We start from the raw sequence: 10,711 nt of genomic DNA on the forward strand, positions 1-10,711 counted from the left end.
ATCTATTAAAAGATGGAGAATAGACGTACATCAAAACGAGTGGGATTGATTGAACATTAAAACATTTTTTTTTCTGTATATTTTCATAAAATTTAATAAAAACGAAAAGTGAATAAAAGCTACATGGAAACAGAAAATAATATAGAAAAAATATATGTATCCAACAATATGTTTAATAATATGTTAACATTATTGCATTCTTGATATACAGTATTGTTCTATAAAAGAAATAAACTGTGAAGGGAATTTAATTATGAGCTTAACCTTGTCGCGCAAAGCTATTTTTACGACATTTACAATAATAACAGTTTCCCATAATTCGAGAGAGCGCTGTCCCGCCGTCCCTTTGTACTCCTTTTGTGTCCCCGTATTTCTGGCTCGATCTACTTTGAAGGGCCACCCGTCGTGAACAATTTTCCCGGCACAGTTCTCGAAATTTATTTTTACAACGCACTAAGAAAAAAAAAGTAAAAGCGATTGTTTCCGGAAAGTTTGGTTAAAAAATTAGTGTTAATTAAAAGACGATGTTTTCTCGTTAGTTTTTCGTTTTTGTGAGAGAAAGATCACGCTAGACGCCTCTAGATGTCGTTATTGCCTGTTCGTCGTCTTCTGCGGCAATTGTACAATCATGAACCGCTATGGAACACAAAAGAAAAAGTAGATACCGTGAAGGCAGTCATCAAATACACAACAATGACCCACTGAAGCTGCAATTTATTTCTTAGATACGCCCGGTCGAGTTTTGCAAAAATCTCATGTGTAAATGAAGCCCCGCCGTCTGACGGTAGTTTTGCCATTTTGCTCTCCACCATTTCTGCCCTAGTTAACCAAATCACGTCAACAGAGATTTCTTTGTGTGTATATAATTCGGGTCAGACCGGATTTTTCTATAGAGGATTGCGAGGAAAAACAAATCAAAACGCTTTTCCTTCCTGTTAAATTAACAATCCCCAGATGGCGTTGTCTCACCTGCACTTTTGAAAATAGATATGTGCACGTGGGCAGTAAAGAGGCGCACGCTGAATACGTCGCCGTGGGCCACCTAGAAAACGGTGTGGTCGCTAAATTTACTGCTATAGCTTTTCTGTAATGGAGTTTCCATGCTTCGACGTAGTTATAATAATAATAATAATAATAATAGATATTTATTAACCCCATTATATGCAAAATGAATTACAAAAAAGAACCTACAAAATAAAAAACAACAATAAAAAAGTAACGTAATCGAACAAAATATCAATTAAACTAAATTTGGAGCTAAAAAGGACCAAGTCAGTTAAGCAAGAATGCTAAACTGTTTTTCATTGGCCCTTGAATATAAAAAAAAAAATATATAATACATCATAATGATGAATCGAAACCCAACCCAGCACCAAGTCAATTGCCACAGTGTCAACTCAGAAAATTGTAATTTAACGAATTAAAATGAAAAACAAAAGGTGAAATCATAAATCATAAAAAAAGTATTAATGATATTAACGATGACTCATTTCCTCCTGCTGCATCCACAGCTCCACTTTAAGTTTTCTCTTGAATCCGCGCTCATTCTCCAGCCTCATCGGAATAGGAATGTTGTTATAAATGTTAGGCACACAGTAAGAAAAAGCTCGCTCAAACAATTTAAGCCGGTGCTTTGGTATTGTTAACGTATACCTGTGTCTAACATTTATATTATGAACATCAGTACGATAACTAATTTTGTTATATAAATAAGGTTTTATAAAGTTTTATGTGACCAGTCGTTATATAACCCGTCCGAGATTGCCTTACAAGTGCACCTTGGTTGCCCCCTTCGCTACACCAGCGCTGCCGCGTCAGCCACGCTAGTTGCAAAAAGGAATCGGAACGAATTTAATATCGACGGATTAAACGTTTAACACAATCGGTGCCAGCTATGCCTGTACAGCGAAAATACCGCTTAGACTTCATTTAAACTTAGACTTATACGACCATATCAATATCGATTTCATGTTCGTAAAAAATATTACTTTTTCTCATAGTGTTTAAAAAATATTTTTACAAGAAGAATGTATAAAGGGGAGATCTTAAGTGGAGGTAATAAAGGAGAATATATGGATGGGTAAATGTAACACGCAAAACGTGGAGACCACAGCGGTAATTACAGGTGTAATGGGTGACAAATGGCGAAGGAGCCGGAGTAGTGGAAGGGGCAGGAAGCGTTTAACTCCGAGTAGGAGACGTAATAATAAATAATAATGAGGAAAAGAACACAGCTTGCATAAGGTACCGGCGTGGTGGACCGTTTGTAAATCACTAGACTGCGGCTGGTAGTCTATAAATCTGCCAGATACATACGTCGGTCAGCGTCGCATTTATACTAACTGGCGCCTCAGTTAGCCGCAACTATAAATTCGGAAACGGTTGGTCACCGGGATGTGGGAGCAGGAGGTTGGAGGCTTTGGTGTCGAGGGGTGTAAAAAACACGACAATAACTAAATTAAACTTCCGTTGAATCCGTTAGGAAGAAAGCAAAGACACCCGCGGGGCGGCGACATCTCTGGGCTTGTGAGGGAACAAAGCGGGGTCGCTGAGGATTTCGACAAACGGTAATTGAAAACGCAGGTAATTAACACAAACTGAATACCGCGACACAGACGTCCCGCTACCGAGTTAATTAGACCTTGTTTGAAACTTCGCTCACATGCCGAATAAATCACGCGGTCAATATCCCCCTACGTTTACTTTTTTCACCACCCCAAACTTTTACTCCAACAGTTCTAATCTTCCAACTTTTAAATATTTCACTAATTCACTAGACACGGATAACTAACCAACTTTATAACGCCATTAAACACTCCCACCATAGTAATCACTTTCTATCAACTTTCTTAAACTTGTTTGAACCTGAACCTCTTCAACTTCCCTTTCAATACTTCTCAAATCTTCAAAGATTCTCTATTATCTACTACGTACCGAATATTATCTTATTTTAAAAAGATTTAAATCTTCTTAAGAGTTTAATTCTTATTTTTGTTGCAAATTTTGTAATTAAAGCTGTTCTTAAAGTTGTTTTTGTGAAATAGCTCCAAGTTGCTACAATTCCTAATTCTTGAAAAAAATGAATCAAAATTAGCAAACAAGGAGGTACGGATACCTATGCCAGAGGAGTTACTTGAATTATTTATAGTGATCCTAAGCTGTTACAATGCCTAGTTCTTGAGAAAATTAATAACAGTTAGAAATGATCAAAATTAAAAAAATTATTACCGAGTTATCCAAAATCTCTATAAAATATATTGAAAGTTCGTTATTTATTCAACTTCATTTATTCACTTCCTTTAGCTTATTCGAAAACGGAACTTTATAAAAGATAAACAATTTCTCAACGGCGATATGAGTATTACCAAAATATTCAAGGGATTAAATTTCATATTCATAAACATTATGGCAGGTAAATATTTTCGTAATAATCTAGGATTACGAGATAAGAGTAATCCATAGTTTGAAATGAATTTAATAATCTATTCGAACGACAGATAATAGGAGTTAATTTTTGAAGGTTCGTGTGTGTAGTTTAATTCGCTGCCAGAATCAATTAGAAGTTAGCTGCATTAACGGTTCAATTACAAAAGAAAGATAGTTGGAATAGGGAAACTTTATTAATAGAGAAAAGTAGTTTTAGGTGCGGGTGGAGTTACAGAATTGCACAGGTCTGTCGCCCAAGATGCATAATTGACTGGTACGCAAAGTTTAAATTAGGGTCAGAGTAGGCACTGGAAATGACTGTTTGACGCGGATTATCTGTGGTCAAGTGAAAGGGCGTCATGAATATTGCCGCTCCTTAGGGCATTAGTACATATTGCTCGCGGGATGACTGCATCAGTTGGTTCCGAGCACCCAGCACCCGCCAGTTATTGATGCTAGCAACTAGCGGAATCACATCATGAATTCAGAATTTCCCCTGAGGGCTATATCTCTGATGGGCTGTGGATAGGTTCATGTTACTCGTGACACGCTAAAACGCGCGTCATTTCACGTAAAAACAAACTGCCATCGAACCAACGATTTATCAATTTTGTATCAACCACTTTTTCACATCTCGTTTAACAATCCCCCCGATGATTTTCACACGATATCTATACATAAAAAAATATTTTATCTTTTTTTTCAAAACAGGTATCTAAATTTTTCCAACACTTTTTGTCCTACAGAAACCTACACTTCATATCTATGATGTTTTTGTCAGTGAGTTATAGATGGCGAAATAATTCGGGCTAACACCGCCATCTTTAATTAATGTTTGAAATAGTGGTGTGGAAATTATAAATATTTCTTTATATTCTTTAAAAATTATTTTGTTTCATAATTTAAACAATTTAAAAGTGAAATATAATAATTATTTAGGAAATCCCACTTGTTGTTACCTTAAATCAGGAAAATAATATTTTAAATCTTTGCAATCGCTTCATAGGTGGCACTCTGATTCTCCAAAACTAACCCAAATCATTAAAATTTAAATGAGAGATTAGTAGTCAAAAATTTAAACATCGTAAAGATTAATAATTAAATCTCATTCTCTTTAGGCAGCATTAATTTGTCCTTACTTTCAGTACAACTTAATTCCATGCTTGATGGATTGATAAATTGCAAGTCAGCTTTACTTAATAACAAACAACAAGAAACATTGATTAAGTCGAGGTCGCTTGCGGCCGAGTCATGATAGGTTACATCATATCATCGCAAAAGTAGTCAACACTTAATTTTACAGGTAATATCATGTCATTGTAGTAGTGGTCAACACATTGCAGATCCTCAACCGCAAACGACTTCGGCAAAATGAGGCCAAATCATAGATTCTCTGCTCTCAGTTTAGCCAACATCGCTTAGATGTTGCAATGTGTTGAATAGTTCCATGTTGATGATGACTCATATCCTGTCTAAACTCTACCAGAGCCTTAACCATAACCTTACGCCATATTCTTTACTTAGGAGTCATTGATCCAGAATAAGCAAAACTAAATCGATAGATTACAAGTATCGATGTCATTATATCATATTATATCATCGATTGTTCAACTGAATACTGTGCGACCTCTTTAAATGAAACGTACAACTACAAAAATATTTTATGCTATGAATTGAATTGTGGAAAGATCAATATTGTTAAATTCCAGCGTCATCTATTGCCCAGTAGAATTAGTACTGTTAAAATAAACGAAATCGATATAGGGTGCAAACTTCAAAGACATAAACTAGATGGCATAGTGGATAAATGGAGGGTGGCTTTATTTTTGATTTTTGATAAGGGTCGAAGCGCGGGTACAATTTGACGTAAATCATATAAAAATAGCGTAATAAATCGAGAGGTTGGGTCAGGTTAGGAAGAGAGTGGGGGTTATTATGCAGGGTATCAACAGTTTATAGAAGGAAGAGGAAAGAGGATTGTGTTTGTTCATGTAGCTGCGGTCCCGGTGGAATGCCTTTCATCTGAAGTTAAGGCATAGTTGTAGAATGCCTCGCATTGCGCACGGAATGTCATATACCGGGGGCGGCCGAACGGTGGCCGGGTCCAAACGGGGCGGCGACTCTGTGCTTTATACCCCACTAAACTTTGCGCTCCGAGAAAAGTAGATATTGTCATCTAGCGTAGTTCATTGCAAAGTTCATTGAAAACCGGCTCGCTTCTGTGCGGTTGGCTACTGCCTACCCAAGTGGCAGGGGGCGACGGCGACCACCCACTCGCCGAAACCTCCCCCGCCCCCAGTCCCCCAAAGTCCCCTCGTTCCCAATCGGAATACGTATCCAGCGCGAATTGAAACTGAGCGCCAAACTATAACCTTCCATTTATTACGCCCTCAAATCATTTTCCGGGAAATTAATTAATAAAACCCTCCACCCTTTGCCCGTTTAACACTTTGCTGCTGTCCTATTATTTAGCAGCACCCCCGTCGCCCCCCTTATTTCTTATCGTGAAATTATCATCTCCACTTTGGCGTGCTCGCGGAAAACTCTATGACGTTCTCTACGACGTTCCCCTGATATTAATTATAGGTGATGACAAATTCAGGGTCAAATGCAACACGCATTAATGTGACATTATTAAGACAAATTACAGTAGTTCGGCGTTTGACACATTCGGAATTAATGGGCGCCATATGCGGAATTGCAATTTAATTAAACACGACTGTTTGCTCCACTATTCAACACTAGTTTTATATATATCTTCTAGCTTTCCAACAAGTTTCGCAAACTATTCCTCAAACTTCGAACGGAAAACTATAACACTTACCGTCATCTAACACTGTGTTTTGTAAACTTTCACTTCCACACAACTCCAGTAACTGCTTGATATTATTATTTAGTATACCATCAAAAATAATATATTGTTTCAGTAGGAGTAATAGTAAATTATAGAGAAAGGAAATGTTTAAAATAAATGAAAATGACCCAATAAATTGGTTAAGTGTAATAAATTTCGTGATGGAACCTAAACAAAGCGGCGATTTGAAGTAATTGTGGAGCGTTGCAGATAGGGCGTTCGGGAAATAAATGTACAGTAATCTGCAGATGTGGTCAGCATCAATGTTTCCACGCAATGTACTCTGAACTGGGGAAAAGGAGACGGTTCAAGGCGTAATCTTCGAGGTGGAGAAACTTCCGACATTTTAGATAGTTCCCCTTAAGTAAATTCGGAGAGTTGCTTCAGGAGAATATTAACTTGTGTGTGAGGGAACTAGTGAGCGTGTGATAGTCTTATCAGTATAAACGCATTATAGGCATATCGGCAGACAAAGCAAGCGATCGATCACGCTAATTGACCCTTAATGATCCGGCGATTGAGACGAGACGCCGTTTGTTGTGCGACATTTTTCATTAGCTTTCTCTGGTTTAGCGAGATAAAGCAGTGTATATTATCCTTAGAAAAATACAATATGGTAACGCCAAATATTTGATGGAGAATTACGTTTGCTTTGGGATCTAGCGGAGTTTTTCGTTAATTTTTTTTTCTTCCGAACATTTCAAAATATTAACTACTGTAAAATCCCGCAATTTAAATATTTCGAGCGGTAATTAATACGAAGAGCCTCCACTTCTAGCAACCCTTCTGGACTACTGCACAGTCGGGCGGTATAAATTTCGACTTTTGTCTTATGGAATAGACGCCCGAGTGGTTAGTCCGAAAAATCCAGGCAATTTATAACATTTGCCCGGCGTAAATCGAACCCTCGTTTGCATAACCCAAAATAATGAATAATTCACGGTACATTACCCGTTCGTAGGTTCGCCGCGAATTTCTAAAGTAAGTACCGTCGTCGTCTAGTTTAGAAAGTGCATCGGGGAAATGAGCTGGGCACGTGTGCCGATCCGGATGACCGATGGCGTAAATGACAGATCTGCTGTTTATATTCCTTCGAAAATTACCGACATTCAACCACGGTTCGTCTCCCTGTACGAGGCAATAAAAGAGCTTGTTGTATTAACATCACAAACGCGAACAATTTCTGACAGCGCGCACTTCACTCGGCGCGAATGCTAATAATGGACCCGCGTGTGGTTTTGTCGTGTTTCCTATTCATTCACGCCTCCCTGCTAAGTGACGTCCCAGATAACACCACAGATGTTATCTTAACCGTGGTAAGTGCCATTTAGAAATGAATCCGCTACTCTTAAACACTCACTATTCGCCACCTCTAATTAGGATCCCGGTGACCTCGACGATGACCCTCCGCCGCCAGCTTGGGTCCAGATTCTCCCGTCAACCAAATTGAGGCAGGATGTACAAAACATGATCGAATCGTGGTCATGGGTGCGTATTGGTCACTTTGTATGGCAAATTATGCATAATTACTCGGGCTTAACAGCTCGCCGCTGTATTTGACATGAACACCAGCCCTCCCCTTACACATTGCAACGTGAACAAATTGCTCTTGTACCACGCGTTAGCAATCCAACCGTTCCGTAATTTCGATTTGATCTAAAATTACCTACTATACTCTGTTTTTAAATCAGGAGGAGTAAACGCGAAAGTCAGAATTACACTAGGAAAAATCACCAGAAAATATCTAGTATTTTGGCGGTAAATTTAAATTAATAATTATTATTATTTATTTATTTACTTATTATTGTATTTACTTTCGTTTGTTATCGTCAACACTAAACATACAAATTAACATTGAAGTTATGAGTGTATTTATTTCAAAATATAATAAAGAAGAATCTGGTGACCAATTTAAAATACTCCTCCTGGTTTAAAAACAGAGTATAATTGCCAAAGAAAACTTCATGGTATAATTAATGTTTGTAAACAAAACTAACCTTACCTAACATTCCTTCACGCTATAATTGACATTACAAAAGAAAACTTCACGCTATAATTGCCATTACAAATTGCCAAAAAATACTTCATGGTATAATTAATGTTTGTAAACAAAACTAACCTTACCTAACATTCCTTCACGCTATAATTGACATTACAAAAGAAAACTTCACGCTATAATTACCATTACTAATTGCCAAAGAAAACTTCATGGTATAATTAATGTTTGTAAACAAAACTAACCTTACCTCACATTCCTTCACGCTATAATTGACATTACAAAAGAAAACTTCACGCTATAATTGCCATTACAAATTGCCAAAAAATACTTCATGGTATAATTAATGTTTGTAAACAAAACTAACCTTACCGAACATTCCTTCACGCTATAATTGACATTACAAAAGAAAACTTCACGCTATAATTGCCATTACAAATTGCCAAAGAATACTTCATGGTATAATTAATGTTTGTAAACAAAACTAACCTTACCGAACATTCCTTCACGCTATAATTGACATTACAAAAGAAAACTTCACGCTATAATTGCCATTACTAATTGCCAAAGAATACTTCATGGTATAATTAATGTTTGTAAACAAAACTAACCTTACCTAACATTCAGCGTCTGAAGACGCAGGGCTAAACCCGAAACTTAAAAATATACAACTTAGCGCTGAATAACAATTAAAACTAGAACTAACACTTGTACTAGAACTATACTCTGTTTTTAAACCAGGAGGAGTAAACGCGAAAGTCAGATTTACACTGGGAAAAATCACCAGAAAATATCACTAGATATTTTGGCGGTAAATTTAAATTAATAATTATTATTTATTTATTTACTTATTATTGTATTTATTTTCGTTTGTTATCGTCAACACTATACATACAAATTAACATTGAAGTTATGAGTGTATTTATTTCAAAATATAATAAAAAAGGGTTTAAGAACACAAAATATACAATAATCAATCTGGTGACAAATTTAAAATACTCCTCCTGGTTTAAAAACAGAGTATAGTATTTATTAAATTTCTAAATGCGAATAAAAGAAATATTTTATACACTATATTGTATAAAAGTAACATAAAATACGTCAAATTTTTGGAGCAACTAAAAAAATACCTTGAAACAACAAATTCATAATTATTATATAATATATATAAATTAATTTTTTGAAATATTGTTACAATATTTTCAGAATATATAAAAATGTAATTATTTTATCGTGATGAAAACCGATTTTAAAAGTCTCATTTAATTTTGGAGATAAAAATTATTGGACAAATTATGTTAACTAAAATTTTTTTGTAAAATTCGCAAAAAATCGACTTAATAATTTTAAGTATATAAAATACCTACGAGTACAATCCTACATTTTTACAAAATTAATAATTATTAAGTAGTATTAAGAACATTTTTTAATGAATGATTCATAAATATGAAAAAATCCTAAAAATAATTATAATAATTTTCGAGGTAAATAAAGGTAATTGAGAGAAGTGGTTAAAACGTAAATTTGCATTAATGTATATAGGATTAGTTTTATATTTATTATTAAAATCAAAGTTTTGAATTACAGTATAGGTTTATTAATTGAAGGTTTAATTGAGTGTAATTTGATGACAAGGTTGGGATTGGGTGCGTAGAGAAGGCAAGTGGGTCGTAGTCAGGGTAGAACGATCCATAATAAATTCGTAATTTTGACAACGGTCGAGTTAATTGTTTGGGAAGGACGGTTCATCGGTTGCGAATGGGTTAATTGATACGCTCAGCGGCGTTAATTAGTGCGCTATTAATTAATAGTCGGTTAATTAATAGAATGCTCATTTTGGAGCGCGTCAATTAGAGTAGAATATCAGCCGGCCGATAAACGAGTCGCGTTATAGTGGATTTATAGCCGTGTATGTTGCACAATCGGGTTGGTCGGGTTGTATGTACACGGTACATCGGCCGCTGTTGTTTGTCGCCCGATGTCGGTCAGTAAAAAAGGAATTGACCCGAAATCAGGGTGAAAATCGACCGGAAATTGTCAACAAGTCACGGCTTCAAAAACTCAAACTATCTCAATTTACCACTTGAACAGAATTCAAAACCCGATGGGTTTGTAGATTTTGAAATGCGTAAACCGTTGAAGATCCTTCGGGATTTTGAGTAGGTTTCCCCAAGTGTATCGTCGAGCGGTTATTTATTATTAGAAAAGTCGGTTATGGGTGCGTGAAATGGGATCGTGGGAGAAATATTGGGGTAGGATGTCGGAAAGGGTTTGCGGGTAGAGCGGCGGAACGGAGAGGGGCGGGTGTGATTGAGAAGAATAGAGGAAAGTTCCGGTCAGTCGGCGGTACAATTACATTAAACCGTACGGCGAGGTGGCGGTAGGTTCCCCGCAAAAGCGGGTGGAGGGGTACCCTCAGTGCCGGGGACTGACGA

This window comes from Onthophagus taurus, chromosome 8 (genome assembly GCF_036711975.1).
Source record: "Onthophagus taurus isolate NC chromosome 8, IU_Otau_3.0, whole genome shotgun sequence".
NCBI lineage: Eukaryota > Metazoa > Arthropoda > Insecta > Coleoptera > Scarabaeidae > Onthophagus > Onthophagus taurus.